The 18,382-nt window shown below is 36.5% G+C and overlaps 1 protein-coding gene across 3 annotated transcripts in view; it reads right to left on the bottom strand.

Moving 5' to 3' along the window:
* COL25A1 (collagen type XXV alpha 1 chain) overlaps positions 1-18,382 on the bottom strand; it is a gene marked incomplete at its 3' end in the record, with an annotated part of 463,727 nt that overhangs the window by 367,958 nt on the left and 77,387 nt on the right. The window lies entirely within an intron of this gene.

Genomic DNA, 18,382 nt, shown 5'->3' with positions numbered 1-18,382 from the left:
GTTAATAAACAAACACAATTGCTTTCCTATGTACCAGCAATGAGCAATTGGAATTTGAAATTTAAAACAAATACCATTTACATTTACCAAAACAAAAAATAAAATAGGTATAAATCTAACAAAATATGTACAAGATCCATGTGAGGAAAACTACAAAACTCTAATGAAAGAAATCAAAGAACAAAATTAATGAAGAGATATTTCACAATCATGGATAGGAAGACTCAATATTGTTAGGATGTCACTTCTTCCTAACTTCATCTATAGATTCAACACAATACCGATCAAGATTCCAGCAAGTTCTTTTTTGGATATTGACAAACTGATTTTAAAGTGTAAATGGAAAGACAAAAGACTCAGAATAGCCAACACAGTGTTGAAGAACAAAGTTGGAGGACTGACACTACCTAACTTCAAGACTTACTGCAAAGCTACAGTAATCAAGACAGTACGATATTGGTGAAAACATACAGATAAATGAAACAGAACAGAGATGCCAGAAATAGACCCACACAAATATAGTCAACTGATCTTTGACTGACGAGCAAAGGCAATACAATGGAGAAAAGACAGTTTTTTCAACAAATGGTGCTAGTACAACTGGACATCCACATGCAAAAAAGAATCTAAACACAGACCTTGTACCTTTCACAAAAATTAACTCAAAATCGATTGCAGACCTAAATGTGAAAAGAAAACTATAAAACTCCTAGTGATAACAGAGGAGAAAATCCATGTGACTTTAGATTTGGCAGTGACTTTTCAGGTACAGCACCAAAAGCACAATCCATGAAAGAAAAGAAATTGATAAAATAGACCATTAAAATTTAAAACTTTTGATCTGCAAAAGACATTGCTAAGAGAATGAAAAGACAAGTCACAGACTGGGAGAAAACATTTGCAAAACACATTATCTATCTGTCTATCTATCTATCCATCCATCCATACCTGTACCTTTATACATATGTGTGCAGACAGATAGATATACATATATAAGTATATATCTACACATATATCATATATATCTATATTTTTATAGATTATATATACACACATACATATATGGAGCGAGAGACAGAGACAGATAGAGGAGGAGGATGGAGAAAGAAAGAATGAGAATGAACAGTGGCAATAGAGGGACAAAAATAATCAAAGAAATAATACTCCCTCCTCCTAAAATCCCAGAACTAAAGGATATTATAGATTGAAAATGCTCCCCATGAGTATCCATCTTAATGACTGAAAATACTCACACAAAAGCGTATCATACTAAAATTGTAGATAAATAACAGTTTCATAAAATACAGACAGAAAAACAGGACACATATGAAGGACAGCAAATCAGGAAGGCACTAGAATTCTCTAATATAATAATGGTAACTGGAAGACAAATGGGGCCACGCCTTCCAATTTTTGAGCTAAAATGATTTCCAACTTAGAATTCTTTACTAACTAAATATCAAATAAAGACATCTTCAGACATAAAAGGGTTCAAAAATTTACTTTCCATATACTCTTTCTCAGGAATTAATGCCTGCTACAGTCCACTCAACCCAGAAACTCACCCAAGGAAGAGGATATGGGCTCAAGAGAGGAGGAAGAGGAAAAAGAAGTTCATAGGATGATGCTGAACAACAGCTTCTCAGGCCTAGAAAACACCAGTCCAGAAGGGAGGAAGACTGGCAGCTCTAAGAAGAACGTCACCAAGGAAACAAATAAAAAGAACCCTATAGGCTGTCTGAGTTGTTTTTATTTTTGTTTTTTTTTTTACCACAGTGAGATGAATTTGATAGCTTTGGCAGTGTTTTAAGGTGAAGTGAATAGTGAGATGAACATAGAAAAATAAGGAAGTAAACAAAAACAAAACGGTGTTTAATTCCAAAAGAAAATGTAATCACAGCATCCTCCATGGTTCAGTTGTGACCAATTTCTATATAATCATAATATAATAACCACGGAATCATGACTGAACTACAAATAATAAAACAGCTCTATTGAAAAGGTGGCAGGAAGATCTGTGCATATTCCGGGGATATGCAGTTGCAGGCATAATAGAATAAAATCTTCATCTTAAAAAGCTATATATCAATAGGAAATGTGTGCTTTGTACTTTAAACAGACTTAAAAAAAATAGTCCTGCGAGCATTTTGTTTAGAAATAGGGAGATAAATAACAGAAACAACAGCTAAATAGTTTCAAGTGGTTGCTTTTGTGGAATAGAAATTAAGGGTAGAAAGAGAGTGGGGTAGAAAAAAACTATTTTATCATAAGCATTAAGATTTCTTAAACTAAATGCCTATATTAGTGTCATTTAAAAATTTACAGAAAAACATTCGATCCCGAAGAATTCCAAAGCAAATCCCAAAGTGGTTGGATCTTTCCCAGTTGGAATTTGACAAAGGTTAATACTTGCATTATAATTTGACATAATAATTCTGAAAGATTCTGTACCAAGGAATGAGAGAAATACCACAACCAGAAAGTTCTTTTCCTTCACACCTTAGGAATAATTTGGAAAAATGGCCTAACATACTTTTATTAGGGCCAGAAAAGCAAAATGCAGTAAAAGAAATTAACAAAACAAAAACAACTATCACAAGCAACAGAGTATTAGAAAATAATATAAATATTGCATTAGGGTTATACAACGGGTTATGAAATTTAAGGAAACTGAAACCAAAGAGAACTTTTGTTTTATAGAAAGATAGACTGCTTATAGACACAATATGGCTACTTCTTTGACAACACCAAACAGAAATAGACTTGATATTTTCATAAGTTCTATTCAGTGAATGAAAACATTTTCTAAGGCATGTTGAAAGAAAAGTTTTTTTAAAGGTGTTCCAATACTTATAAGAGACCAAAGGAGGAAAATACATACCTACACCCTACAAAATTAATCTTAGTACTCTGGCCCAGTGGGATTTTGCTCATAACCTTCTCTTGTAGCTAAATGGTATTTCTGACTCTACCATGACTGATAAATTTGATTTTGTAATATAGAGTGGATAAGTAAGTAAATTGTTAGTACTTCTTCCAAACTTTACTATCTTAGTGTGTGTGTTGGAGGTGGAGGGGAGTGTTAAGGAATTTCTTTACCGAACTATGGTCACTCCAATGCAAAGTACTAAGGAGCATGGCAAAAATAACAACTTTACATTTGCCCTTTTAACATAAGAAATACATAATTCATTATCCTAATGATTTAGCTACATCATGAGTCTCAGTTGAGTTAAGGACCATCTATTGGAGTACATGTATTCATCAGCAATATTGTCTAGAAAGCACATTGGATAGCATTTAACTCTAAAATAATTGTAGAGTTGATGTATCTTAAAACAGATTAACAATTTGCCACAATATGTTTCTGTGCTGGAGACGGCTGGGTTTTCCTCAATACGCATTCTCCGTTTCTTGATTTATTCAGCCCCTCACATTCTAGCTAAGCATATGGCTGCCTAGCTAAGGACTGCATGTCCCAGGCTCTTCTGAAGCTAGATGTGTCCAGAGGACTAAGTTTTGACCAATAGATTGTGGATAGACTCTGATATGTAGGACTTCTGGTTTGTACGCTCAAAAGCGTACAATGGATAGTGGATAAACACTGATATGTAGGACTTTGGTTTGTATGCTGCCCCTTTACCCCTCCCTATTGATTGATATACTGACATGGTAAGGAAAATAAGTCATCTTAGACCATAAAATGAAACGCTCCCCATTGAATATAAAAGACAGAGGGGGGGCTTCCCTGGTGGCGCAGTGGTTGAGAGTCCATCTGCCGTTGCAGGGGACACGGGTTCGTGCCCTGGTCCAGGAAGATCCCACATGCCGCGGAGCGGCTGGGCCCGTGAGCCATGGCCGCTGAGCCTGCGCGTCCGGAGCCTGTGCTCCGCAACGGGAGAGGCCACAACAGTGAGAGGCCCGCGTACCGCAAAAAAAAAAAAAAAAAAAAAAAAAAGAGGGATTCTGGGTTCCTGATACTGTCAAGCTGCCAGACCACCCCGACCACTTACCCAGACTTACAAAAGATAAAAACTTCTATCTTGACTTTCACTATATTTTTAGATTCTCTGTTGCCTTAGAAAATCTTGTATCCTATCTAATAAAGTTCCACCTAACACTCTCCTCAAATATACTTCAGGGGCTCTTGACAACATACTTAATTTACCAAGCAGCATTATTTTTTCTAAAGAGTCCAGTTCACTTTCCATAATTTTACATCATGTTTCTTCACAGCATCTCGGATGTAATACAAAACAATGCTTAAATCCGGTTCAACCTCCAGACTCCATGACCAAGGTGTTCATGTCAGGCTGCTTTCCACCCTGGAAGAAGACATCTGGTTCTGTTTCATTACTACCGGGCAAGTTAAATTTCCAGTTTCCAAGGACGAAGAACAAGATTATTTTAACCCATTTTCCAGACAAAGTCATTTTCATTCATAGTCCTTCCAATTCACCAAAAATAGATTTAATATATAAAGTGATTTAATGGGTAGCAACGTATGACTTTTCCCCAAAGTTATCATATGGCACAAAATGGTTAACATCCTTCTACTGTACACAATTCACCCATAATAAATAGCTTCCTCATGTAATAGGGAGTATTTTAGAGTATTTTCATCTATTTGGAAAGAAAAACACTACAAAACATAAACATTCTGTGACTCTGGTTTCCCTGGCCACCCTATTATTTCTCTCTACATAAGAGTGGATAATTACACTGCCACAAACTATTTCATGCTGATGTTATGAAGATAAATGAGATAACCTATATATGAAAGCATATTTTTGTGCTCTTAGGAAAAATAAATGCACCTAAATCCAAGATGGTATAATTCTTCATAATGTTTTCCAGGGATTTTTCTGAACAACTCCAGAGGGGTCATTACCCACAACAAACTTTTGGAACCAAAGGACTACCTTTCTAAAAAAAAAAATCATCTCTGCACCTGACAACACTTTTCCATTAATTGGGGGTAAGTCCAGATGCTGTTCTGTTTGGTCATCTCCATTGCACTAAAAAGATCCAGATTTCCCCAATTTCTTGCACCAATGAAATGAACAAAAAGCCTTCTAAATCACAGGGGTTTCAGTTGACAGGTTAACAGTGAGACCCATTTCAATCAACTTCAAATGCAAAGCAGATTTGGCAAGAACCAGCGAGGGGATAAGTGGGAAAAGGAAAGCCCCAGTGGCAGTCTGACAACTCCCTCATGTCTACTGTCTGGTATAATACATCAGTGACCCCCAAGGACCCATCCAATCAGCTGAACTTGGCCTCCAACTCAACCAAATGGGGTTCTTTTAGTTGAAATTCCTTAGCTGTGTACAAAAATCTGCTTTAGGTACCTAATTTCTGCAGAGAATTTAGAAATAAAATGTATGACTGCAAACAAAAAAGCCAGAATTTTATCATACAACCCATAACTTACAGCCCTTAACCTGAAATCCAACACATTAGTGACCCTAGTTAATACCCCATTTATCCTCACACTGGGGTTCACTAACAGGCCTCTTTGCTTTTCAGTGAAGTGCCAAGTGTTTCTGCATGCCCTATGCTGCTTCAGGAAGCTGCCAAACAAAGAAATCAGCAATGAGTATGCCAGCTGCCTCTGGAGCTCACTGGGTATATGTGATATGCCTGAGTCAAGGCATCCCAGATCAGATCATCAATTAGCTCTGGGGGGTGGAGAGGGAAGCTTGGACATCTTGGCAGTCATCCTGGAGCATGGTTATAGTGATGTAAGGTAATATCAGGGTCCAAGTGAATTGTGAGAGAATCATTCAAGGTCCTCAGTACAGTTCTGTTCTCACTCCTAATGGCTTGTCCCTGAGGCTTTCGTCACTGACAAAACACTTAGGATATAGCTTAGGTGCTAAATGTCACTTTTCACTGAAATTTCTCAGAATGCTACTTTTCTAGTGCATGGTTTTTCCTTAAGCAAATGTTAGTGAGCAAACAGCAGCTTATCTGTTTAGGGAATGCAGCTTATCTGTTTAGATAACGCAGATAACAGAAAAACCAGGCTAACTATTGTTTTGAAATAAGCACTAAACATTGCCCCATAACTCAAGAAATGTTCCTAATTTTATTTACGTGGAGTTCGTGATTACTAACCATATTTGTTATTGTTCATTGAAGAGAATCTTCAGGATGTTGAAGAAGTTTAGAAACAAAAGAAAGTGAATATTTAATTGACAATTCATCCAAATAGACCTGGAGAGTTATGTTTTGCAGAGCAGTCTCACCTACACAGAGCTACAAGGAACAGTAGCAGGCATGCTCTATTAAAGAACAGCTTTCCAACGGGACACCATGACCCCAGTTGCTAAGACATTCTTAAATTTCCTAACATCACTGAAAGGTCTTGCCTAGTCTTTCTAAAGCAGGCCTGTTGTAATCACCACTTTTCCCAGGAATCATAAACGAGGTGTCTTGGGGTTTAAAAGAGCATTATAGAGACAGACATGTGTACCCTTTCTGTGTGCCCTCAGCTAATTAGAGTTTAACATGCAATAATACGAAAGAGCTAAAATGTAAGTAACAAGTCTGAAGCGAACCTTCCATTTACCATGCATCAGTCTGGGAAAAACTGCTTTGGCTGGAGCTGACTCTTATGCTTCTGAACGCAGGCAACCCACTACACCACAAATCATAAAATCACTTAGTATACTGTGTTCTTGTGGACCACCTGCATTCATTCGACAAACGTCTACCAAGGCCTTTCTTTTTAGTAGACACTGCTCCGCACCCTGAAGCTGCAGCTCTTACTTCACCCTGCCCAGCAGACCTTGCAGACCCCAGAAGGAAAAATTTTTTTTCCTAGAAAAAAAATATTAGTCAATAAGAAAAACTGACATTTTTAGATCTCATTCAGGTAGTTTAAAAACAGGCATTTTTCTCAAATGTAATCAGCATAGCGATTTTAATATGTTTGTTTTTTTAATCCAATATACTGTTTTGTAAAAAGACTATTAATTTTATTGAAGACACTACAAAGAATCATATTATGGAGGAAAATGTTAAGTCAAATATTTTTGCTTCCATTTTGGAGACAAGGAGGCACACATATATCATGAGACTGTATGGCTTTCCTTCATCGGACCACGTTGGATTTCCTGAATACGAAGCTATGGGCATGACAAATCTTCTCACCCAGAACACAAGGTGCCCTGAGCACGATCGTTTCCTTCTCCACCTTCTGTCTCCTCATTTAAGCACGCAAACACAAACCAGATTATTTCTTATACTTTTCTACTTCCTGCTCTTAGCACTGTCCTGAGAAACTAGGTAATGTACAATAAACAGTAGTTAACTGAATGATATACTTTATTATCGTACTATTGATCATATTCAGTGAATAGGTCTTCCATTTTTATGATCAAGAATATTAAATAGAGGCATCTTTTTTGCAGATCCTCTTCCTCTAGGTACCTGTGGTTAAAGCAAGATGACATAAATATTTTCAAGTAAATTTTACAACCTAAGTGAGAGTTCTATGCCAGAAAGGCCAGAAAGCAAGGAGTGTGAGTTGTTCCACACATATTCAGAATAAGCTAGTATGTATTTCTGGTTCCAAAAGCAGGTGAAGCTAATCACATAATAATACTGAATGGTAAAGACTTTATTTTGATTATACCAAACAGCTGATCGGAGATTATGCCGGAAAAAAATGAGAGGTCCTGATATGTTCACATCTGACTGGATGACCCAGTGAACTCCTTCACAGATAAAATCTGATCCAAATCATTAAGAGTATTTTAAAATAAAAATAAAGGCAGCATTAAAATGTAAAATAAAACAGAAAAGATTAACTGATAAGCTCTTTCCAGATACGTGGCAGTAAATTTTAATGTCTTTGGGGAAAATACTTCATTTATAAATCCATAAAACAGAACAGAAAATGTTATCAGTAATAACATTAATAAATTTCCTTTGCTTTCTTTCAACAACCTTTGGTAAGTAAAACACAATTATCTTTACAACACAAACTACGAGCATTTCTACATAATGTATCTATCTCACTGAAAAGATATGATGTTCCCACTCTTTACTAATACTAATCCTTCAACACAAATACTTACTTTCAAGAATAACTATAAAAATGTAATATTTGTGTTTTGTTATATATTAATTTTGTTATCGTTTGGTGATGAACCAATTTCAGGAAGGGAAAAGAGAGGGAGCCAAGATAAAGGAGAGAAGCCTCAAAAAAAAAATCACTGGAAGAGCTGAAAGCCCTCTAATAGAATTATCAGCAAAACAAATTGCAAGGGCTTCCCTGGTGGCGCAGTGGTTGAGAGTCCGCCTGCCGATGCAGGGCACACGGGTTCGTGCCCCGGTCCGGGAGGATCCCACATGCTGTGGAGCGGCTGGGCCCGTGAGCCATGGCCGCTGAGCCTGCGCGTCCGGAGCCTGTGCTCCGCAACGGGGGAGGCCACAACAGTGAGAGGCCTGCGTACCGCAAAAAAAAAAAAAAAAAAATTGCAAGTCACATAATATGGTTTTTAGAAAACTCCATTTTATATTGAATAACTATGATACTTTGTACTGAAATTTTCACAATTTTAATAAAAAGCTGTAGAATCTCTGAGTGTCTCTGTTCTTTCCACAAAGGTATAGTTCTTTGCTTATATTTTGAAAATTCACTTCCATTCCAAAAGAGCTCATAATCTAACCGCGTTCAGAACAGGAACTATCTCTTTTGGGTTTCTGCTCACCCTATGAATACTACACAGTGCATTCTAGCTGCAAGATAACTTAGGTGACAGGCGAGTTGAACAACACCGTTCAACAGATAAAATCGCAACATGACCTAATTTTGTCCCCCACTGTCTCTTTAGAATTTACCCAGTATGTCAATTTCTTCCCTTGCTGTGGATGAAAAGTCAATCATGACATTTTTAATAACTCTCAGGTAATAAGAATGGCTATATTTTCTTTAAGTTGAAAAATATCTCAATCGGATACCTACAAAGCCAGTTACATGTCATTATTAAGGCTGCTATCATCACTCCACAGTCCAGCGATTTCACCTACCCCTAGACCAATCCTACCACCTGGGAGGCAGATGGGTGGACTTCTCTCGTTCTAGCTCACCTCCTATCCTGCTTGTCAGTTCCTCATTCTGACCCTTCCAGAACTGGGTGGAAGATGGATGATCATAATTGCAGAGAGAGAAGAGGTAAGGCGAACAAGAACATTCTTATTTAAGTGGCATTGCCATAAACTGGCAACCTACTCTATTAATCTGGAAGATATTTAAAAGCTTTTTCGTTTGTAGGGTGCCTATCGGGCTTTTTTGGAGACACCCTTATTGCTGGAGCTCCCCGATGCTGCCAGCTATATTTCTAATCTGGTTGTTTGTTTTACCTCTTTCCAAGCCCTGAGGAATCCATGGATCCAACAAGAACTTCTACCTACTATGGTCTGTTCAGCAAACCAGATAACCACGTTGAATGATATTTAATATTATTTCACAGTCACATGCAGCCTGACATGAAGAATGCTGTAGTAGAAAGAATATGGGCTCTCATATCCAAAAGACCTGCATTTTTAATTCCAGACCCTTTTAACTCCTGACAATTTTCCCTTAAAGAGATTAACCTCTCTGAGCCTCAGTTTCCTTGTCTATAAAATAATACACAAATGTTAATGTTCTTAATGAGAATTCTCTAGTCATGACTCATAGAAGGGCATTGATAATTGGAAAACCAATCAAGAGGATAAGGAAGAATGGTGTTCTGGTTATCTCCTGCTGCATAACTAACCACCTGTAAACTTAGTGACTTAAAAGAACAATTTATTATTTTCTTTCATGGTTCTGGAGGCTTGGCTGGGTGGTTTTCTAATGTGGTTATAGATGATGGCTGGGACTATAGTCATCTGAAGGCTTGACTGAGTTGGACATCCAAGATGGTGCACTCACCTGGCTTTCAGTTGGACTGGCAATAGGAGCACTTACACACAGACTCTCTATATGGCTTGGCATTCACAACATGGAGGCTGAGTTCCAAAAGGGGACATCCCAAAAGCCAACACTCTAAAAGGTCCAGGGCGATGGTACACACCTTCACAGAACCTCAGACATTCCACAACATAACTTCTGTCACATTCTATTGGTCAAGAGATCACCAAGCCCAGACCAAATTAAAGGGGAGGGGAATTAGATTCCATTTCTTGAGATGAAAAACAGAATACTCACATCAGGACAGAAGGAGTTTTTTTCAGACTATCTGCCAAAAATGGACAGAGGATAAAGTGGGAAGCCAAAGAAAGAGAAAAAAACCGTACTCTGAGTTCCTTAAATGAGATGCACAAACCCAGGCACATGAGGATAATACAACTTCTTCATTTTTTTACTTCTTTAACTTCTATTTTTTTTTATAAAGGAAATAAAATATTAGTAGTCTGGTGCCTAAATGGTACATACTCAAAATTTTTCATGAACAGAGATGGAGGCAAGGAAGCATGTGTCCTCTGCTGCAGGAATGATAAAGTGTAAGAATTAGTGACACAGTCTCTATTTAACATTCTTCACCATATAGAGAAGAAAATAAAAGAAATATTTTTTACAAGTAATTATAGAGGTGCATAATAGAAAATGTTTTGAGACCACTGACAAAGGGTGGGCTGTTTTTGCCTAGAAATGATGAGGACTTCAAGTTTACTACAGGGGATTCATGTGTTCGTACGTACCTAGAAACAGAAAAGTACTCGAAAAGCTAGAGTGGATATCTAGAATGCTACTGTCAGGTCATGATATCTTTTGACCTCATGCCATTGTTTTGGGGTGTGACTGAAAGATTCCAATCTAAGATTACAGAAGTGCCTGAGTGCCTATATTTTTACTGAGACAGTGATAGTCTTCCCTACTCGCTGTAAGAAATGCCGTGATAGATTATAGACAACTGCAAATTATCTGATACTCCTCCCACCAAGGGGTGAGGCCTATGTTCCCTCACCTTAAATCTGAGTGGGCTCTCTGACTAACTGACCAATGGAATATAGCACGAGAGATACTGAGCCAGTTTCTAGACCCGTGTCCTGATTTGCTGACAGCTTCTATTTCCTGTCTTTTGAATGCTTGCTCTGGGAATCCAGTGGCCATGCTGTTGAGGAAGCCCAAACAGCCCAGAACTGAGGCCCATGTGGAAAGGAACTGAGAACCCCGGTCAACAGCCCCAGTTAAACTCCCAGCCAACAATCAGTACCACCTTGTGAGCCATGCGATGAGTCATCTTTGAAATGGATTTTGAAGCCCCATTTGAGCTACCCCAGTTGACTCCGCATAGAACAAAGACAAGCTCAGTCCAAACTGCATGTTTGTGAGCAAATGAAATGATTGTTGCTATTTTGGGGATGGCTTATTCCACCAAAATAGAAAACCAGAACAATGTCCTAACCTTAGCTGTCCAAAGTGTAAGCTTACTTTAATACTGCCTTTGCTCCTCAATAAATTAAAGATAATGAGTTTCATCTAACATGAGAACCCACCATCTTATTTTATGACAAGTAATGCAACAGAACTCTGCTATAACATGACATTCTATCACATAGATAGGATTGTGTACTCTACACAATAACCTTCATCCCTGAAAGTAACCCTACTGCCACACACGAGAAGCTGGTGTTCATAGTCAGGATGGATTCGCCTCAAGCCATCTCACCCTTTTGCCTGGATTGTCTATGTAATCAAAGACACATATTGGTGAGATTGCTGATCTGTGATTAAAGGGACAGTGTGTGGTCATGAAAGAGAATAAAACTTCAGATTCAGAAGGACCAAATTTGTTTCTTTGGGATTTTAACCAACCTAATCACAAGCCAAAAAAAACAGCAAAATATATTGTAAATTTCATAATATTGCTTACACTGCTTCATACAATAGCATTAAAATGAGATTCCATTGTAGTAAACCAAGAAATTCTAGAGGGAATATAGATAGTATTATTCCCTGACTTTATACTTAACAATGCATATACTTAGTCTATAGGAAACTGGGAGTAGCGAGGAAATGAATCTACATTGTTTGTGTATAAAACCACTAAGACCAAGAAAAGTCCTAGATTATCAATTTTGTTAGAAAAAACCAAAAACAGTAGTTTTATAATTATTAAAATGTATATATTTTATTTCCTAACAACAGGACTTTGACAGTCTCAGCTTGGATATAAACAAATCTGTAAAACAACTTACATGTTGGAGGAGGGCCAAGTGGAGAAAAAAAAAAAAGTATCAACTTGAGATAAAACACACCATAAAAGGGAGGCAAGGACACATCTACCCTCAGCTTCATTAAAGCTGGAGAGCATCAGAACTGGCGATGTTAGTTTATCAAAGATGCCACATAGGACCCTTACTAAGCACTCAGTGAATGCCGTGGCTGCCCTTGGATCCTAGCGTGGCTGGCATAACACCGGTGAGAAAGAGCTTGTCAGGTTCCATTCCGGTTTAACTCAGTTTTCAGACTACTAACAGATGTATTCCATAATTTTTAACACGATATACAAGGAAATCTACATGTACAATCTGCCTGTGTGTCTGGGATTTTTCCTTTACCTTGACGCATCACCTTTTGATGAACATTTAGCTCAGCAAATTTGATTTCTGTACACTAAGGAATTTTATAGTTCTAAAAGAGCTTTTAAATCCTCTGGCAGAGATTCATTCATCTTAGCAAAACAATAGCTGGCGGATATACACAGTCTACAGGAAATCAGGGTAACCACTTGCGTCATTTTTTTAGGTGAGCTACTCAGCAAACTCTGATTTGTCCTCTATGAAATGAAGATTTGTTTTCTTTTTTTTTTTTTAACATCTTTATTGGGGTATAATTGCTTTACAATGGTGTGTTAGTTTCTGCTTTATAACAAAGTGAATCAGTTATACATATACATATGTTCCCATATCTCTTCCCTCTTGCGTCTCCCTCCCTCCCACCCTCCCTTATCCCACCCCTCTAGGTGGTCACAAAGCACCGAGCTGATCTCCCTGTGCTATGCGGCTGCTTCCCACTAGCTATCTATTTTATGTTTGGTAGTGTATATATGTCCATGCCACTCTCTCGCTTTGTCACAGCTTACCCTTCCCCCTCCCCATATCCTCAAGTCCCTTCTCTAGTAGGTCTGTGTCTTTATTCCCATCTTGCCCCTAGGTTCTTCACGGCCTTTTTTTTTTTTCCTTAGATTCCATATATAGGTGTTAGCATACAGTATTTGTCTTTCTCTTTCTGACTTACTTCACTCTGTATGACAGACTCCAGGTCCATCCACCTCATTACAAATAGCTCAATTTCATTTCTTTTTATGGCTGAGTAATATTCCATTGTAAGGATTTGTTTTCTTGAATGAAAGTACATGATTTCTTTTTATTTTATATTCTAAAAGTCAATAAACAAATCGTCAAATAAAATCTGGTCTCTACCAGCGTTCATATTTCACAGCTGAGCTATGCAGCTCACAACAATATTTTCCACTATAATATTTCTGCAAAAATAACCCTAAAACATATTAAACCAAGGAAAACAATATAGTTTATCTGGGGTCAGCGATCAGCACTCATACTAAAAATTTTCTTACTCCAGAAAATGTTGATATATGGCCTTTAGTCAATAAGCTATGAATATTTAGGAGATGTCTTTTAAACAACTAATGAAATTACATTCCATTCTTTTGCTTAGAGATCAGCAGGAAATACACAAGTAAAATCAGATTCAAATTGACTCCTCTTCATATACCAATCAGCAGCTGGTTCTTCATTATCCAAGAATTTCCACATTATATCAGGATTTTGAGGGGCAGCCCTATAACATATAGTTCCATAAGGGCAGAAGCTGCCGTTTTCTTTCTCACCATTTTGCTTCTCCTGCACCTGGCACAGTTTTTGCCACACAGAATACACATATTAGTTGAATGAATACAGCAAGAGACACTCCTCAAAGCCATTTTGCCTACTTTGTAGAATCAAATCTATATTCGATCACTCCTCTAACTTAAGGAATTATTCCTAGGAAGATGTTCTTAATATATTACATGAGTAAGTCAACACATTGGTTTACTGATAACAGCAACAGGTTCAGATATATTTGTTTAGCAGAGAAGATAGCTGGCACTGACCATCCTGTCTGAGACGGAGCTGCCACACACATGCCATGCCTATCACCCCCATATTTCTTGATCCTCTTTCTATGCCTTATCTTTGTAAGTTATTATGAAAAATGTTTTATATTTTTCATGGCTTGATTGTCTGTCAACTCCTAACAGAATGTAAGTGCATGAGGGTACGGACTTTATTTCATTCTACCCTGTATTCCCAGTGTCCACCACAATGGCTGGCACACAGCACATCTCATTTCATTTGTTGGATGAATGGATGGATGGATGGAACAAACAAGATTCAAGGATAACAGAAAATAAGAAACTGAGTGGGCTTCCATAGAAGAGCTTAGGAAATTAAAGATAATACATGGATGTTATGGGTTGAATCGTGTCCTCCCAAAAGAGAGGTTCACGTCCTAATCACTTGTACCTGTGCAGGTAATCTTATTTGGGGATGGGGTATTTACAAATATAATCAAGTGAAGATGAGGTCATACTGGATTAGAGTGAGGCCTAATCCAATATGACTATTGTCCTTATAAAAAGGAAAGAAGAGACACTGATACACAAAGAGGGAAGACATCCATGTAAAGACAGAGGCACTTGACTGGGTTATGCTGCCACATGCCAAGGAACACCTGGGGCCAAAAGCTGAAAAGGGCAAGGAAGTATCCTTCCCTAGAGACTGCAGAGGGAGCATGATGCTGCCAGTATCTTGATTTCTGATTTCTAGCCTAAAGAACTGTGAGAGAATAAATTTCTCTTTTTTTAAGGCCACAGTTTGCGGTGCGTTGTTACAGCAACCCTGAGAAACTAATACAACTGGGTACATTAAAGAGAAGTAGAAGACACTGAAGACAAACTTTGCCTACCTAAGACATTTGCCTTTATATTGAAGCAAAACTAATAAAATACGTACTAGGAGTTTTAAAAAGTCAATTCTGAGACCAAAGGGTAGGTTATTCTTTTTAGAAAATTAGTTATTTTTCTTGGTTTACCAACTTAATCTCTTAGTTAAAAAAATCTAATTTTTACTGTAAATGTTTGCCTCACAAATGCTTTATGTGGGGTTCCTAAGATCTTAAGAAATACAAAGTCTGAAAGTTGAATTTATCAATGAGTCAATATTTTATTTCAGATGGCAAAATGTAACTTTTCAGACTGCAGATATATAATTATTGCTCCTTTTATTATTTTGTTAATTTCACTACATTGCTATTACAAATATTTCAAAGAAGATACCCCTACTTTGGAGATACTTTATATTTCATTAAAATTCTTTTTAATTAAATCATTAAAAAGCTTTTCCCAGCCTAATATAGGGCTGGCCAAAATGTTCATTCGGGTTTTTCCATAACGTCTTACAGAAAAACCCGAACGAATTTTTGGCCAACCCAATAAATTCAAATATCATTTTGTAAACTACTTAGCTGGTAAAAATATTTGGTCTCTACTTTCAATTTTTTTAAAAGCTAAAATATAAACTTAAACAGGTAAATCAGGAGGTGGTTAGCTTTATAAAAGATGATTCATTTTAGAATGGTAATCTCTGAGTGGTAAACTCCTCTGATGTATTTTAAATTATTCTATTTATAAAAATTTAATTTGCAATTTTCAGGAATATCACTACTGTATGTGGTAAGGTACAAACATGAAATGGACACATGTTCAAGCCAGTCGCTTAGCCCTTACCAGACCCATTACGCAGATGGAAGAGGTAACACGAGCTCATGAAGAGAAAATCAAGACTGAATAAGAGACTAGAGAACCAGGCTTCTGGGCCCATTTAGCCGTAGCTGATGAGGTCCTTGAGTTTACTTTTATCATCAGCTTCTTCAAATCCATTGAGGGTGTTTGGAGAAATGAACTTAGTCAGTTAATAAAATCCCATATAATCTAATAGTTCCAAGATATTGCTAACAAAGGGGACACCAGAGTGTGCAAATTTTGTTTTACTTATATTTTTCACTGATGTTTCTAATAGGAAAATGTTAACTTACCTTTGCATTCCATTTTCACGTTTTCCAAGTCCACACAAAATCTGAATGCCTGACGGAATTTTGCCAGTAGCATTAGCATGTCATGACATGAAAGTATCAGAGGTTAAGTTAGAGTCTGTAATTGACACTATGATCTTAGTAAGCCTAAAAGACAGAGGGGGAAAAGGTGGGAGACTGCAAAGGTGATACATAAATTTTGGCAACTGAGTTAATCAGATAGATGTGGCTTATTTCGTAGATTGTGCAGGATCCAGACAAGACAGTGTTTCATAAAAAGGAGATTCTGGGACATAATAGTAAATTTGTATTTTGAGTGTACTGGGGTTTATAGAAAGAGCAATGGGGGATTTCTTTATGTAAGTTTTACTTTTCTTTTGGAAATTATACTAGATTTTTAAATAAATTTTCTTCTGAGAGCTATGAAAGCTCCCAATCTCTCTCAAATTTTATTAATATTAGAATTATTCCACATGTCTCTTTAGTTATGCATGTGGAATATCTGTTAGTTTTTGGCTACTAAAGATATCTGTTAGTTTTTATCTTAATGTTAGTATATATACCAGGTGTTTATTGTTGCTGGTTGTTAGAGCGGGAATGTTTATTTGTTCTTTTTTGCTTCTTACAAAATTTAACATCTTAATTGTCTAATCCTCTACAAGCAAATATTTCACCCTTCTATGTTAATTATTCAATTTTAAAAGCTTGGGATTTGTAGAGTGAGGTTATGGTGTAACCCATGTAACCAAAATATATTAATCAGAAAAGAAAAATACGTTGTATGAAAAGATGTCAAGTAAAGAAAAAATTCAGGAATTTAAACTAACAAAAACTATACTACTTCAAATGAATATGATACTTGTGGAAATTTTAAGTTGGTTTACCAAGAATTGAATCAAAGAACTAGAAATATAATAGATGTGTGATTCAAATTCTTTCTTTTGCTAGACACAAACAACTTCCATTCAGATTAATATTTTTCCTCTGAATATAAGCAACATCTAAATAGAAGGTTAATTTAGTAAAGTATTGCAAGGAAGACAAGGTTATTTGCCTTACCGAAATAAAAGAAAATTAGCTTTGTATCACTGATTCCTTTGCTGTACAGCAGAAACTAACACAAAATTGTAAATCAACTATACTCCAATAAAAATTAATTAAAATAAAAGAAAATTAGTTTCAGCTGAGTCATAAAAATTTTGGTATAGTAATAACAAAGAAACTGCCAATAAAAATGATTTATCAACTGAATGAAAGGAAAGGAGACTTCATTATTAAATATTTTTAAGAAAAATCACACTCAGTTTTCCATTTAACTGGAACAAATTAGATAAAGTTTAGATTTTTAAAAGGATATGGAAGCAGAAATACAGACACAGATGTAGAGAACAAATGTGTGGATACCGGGGGGAAAGGAAGGGGGGGGAGGAATTGGGAGACTGGGATTGACACATATACACTATTGATACTATGTATAAAATAGATAACTAATGAGAACATACTGTACAGCACAGGGAACTCTACTTAACGCACTGTGGTGACCTGAATGGGAAGGCAGCCCAAAAAGGAGGGGATATATGTATATGTATGGCTGATTCATTTTGCTGTACAGTGGAAACACAACATTGTAAAGCAACTATACTCCAATAAAAATTAATTTTTTAAATTGTAATTAAAAAAAGGATATGGGACTTACATTTATAGTCAACTAATTTTTGCCATGGGTGCCAAGACGATTTAATAGAGAAATGACAGTCTTTTCAATAAATGTTGCTGGGACAACTGGATATCCACAAACAAAATAATGACATTGAACTTCTACCTCACACCATATACAAAAATTAACTCAAAATGGCTCATAGACTTAAATGTAAGAGCTAATAACTATAAAACTCTTAGAAGAAAAAAAAAAGAAGGGACTCTTCATGACCTTAGATTAGACAATTTTTTTAAAAATATGATACCAAAAGCAAAAAAGACAAAAGAAAAAATAGATTAATTAGACATCATTAAAATGAAAAACCTGTGATTCAAAGAACATCATAAGAAAATGAAAAGACAACCCACAGAATGGGAGAAAATATTTGCACATCGTGCATCTGATAAGAGACTTGTATCTAGAATAAAGAACTTGTAGAACTCAACAATAAAAAGACAATAAAGTTTTACCAAAAAAGACAATCCAATTTAAAAATGGGCAAAGAATTTAAATAGACATTTCTCCAAAGACATTATACAAATAACCAGTAAGTACATGAAAAGATGCTCACTACCAAAAGAATT

Source organism: Leucopleurus acutus (genome assembly GCF_964270905.1).
Source record: "Leucopleurus acutus genome assembly, chromosome: 4".
Classification (NCBI taxonomy): Eukaryota; Metazoa; Chordata; class Mammalia; order Artiodactyla; family Delphinidae; genus Leucopleurus; species Leucopleurus acutus.
The sequence above is the reverse complement of the archived record's forward strand: the minus strand, read 5'-3'. Positions and strand labels throughout refer to the sequence as shown.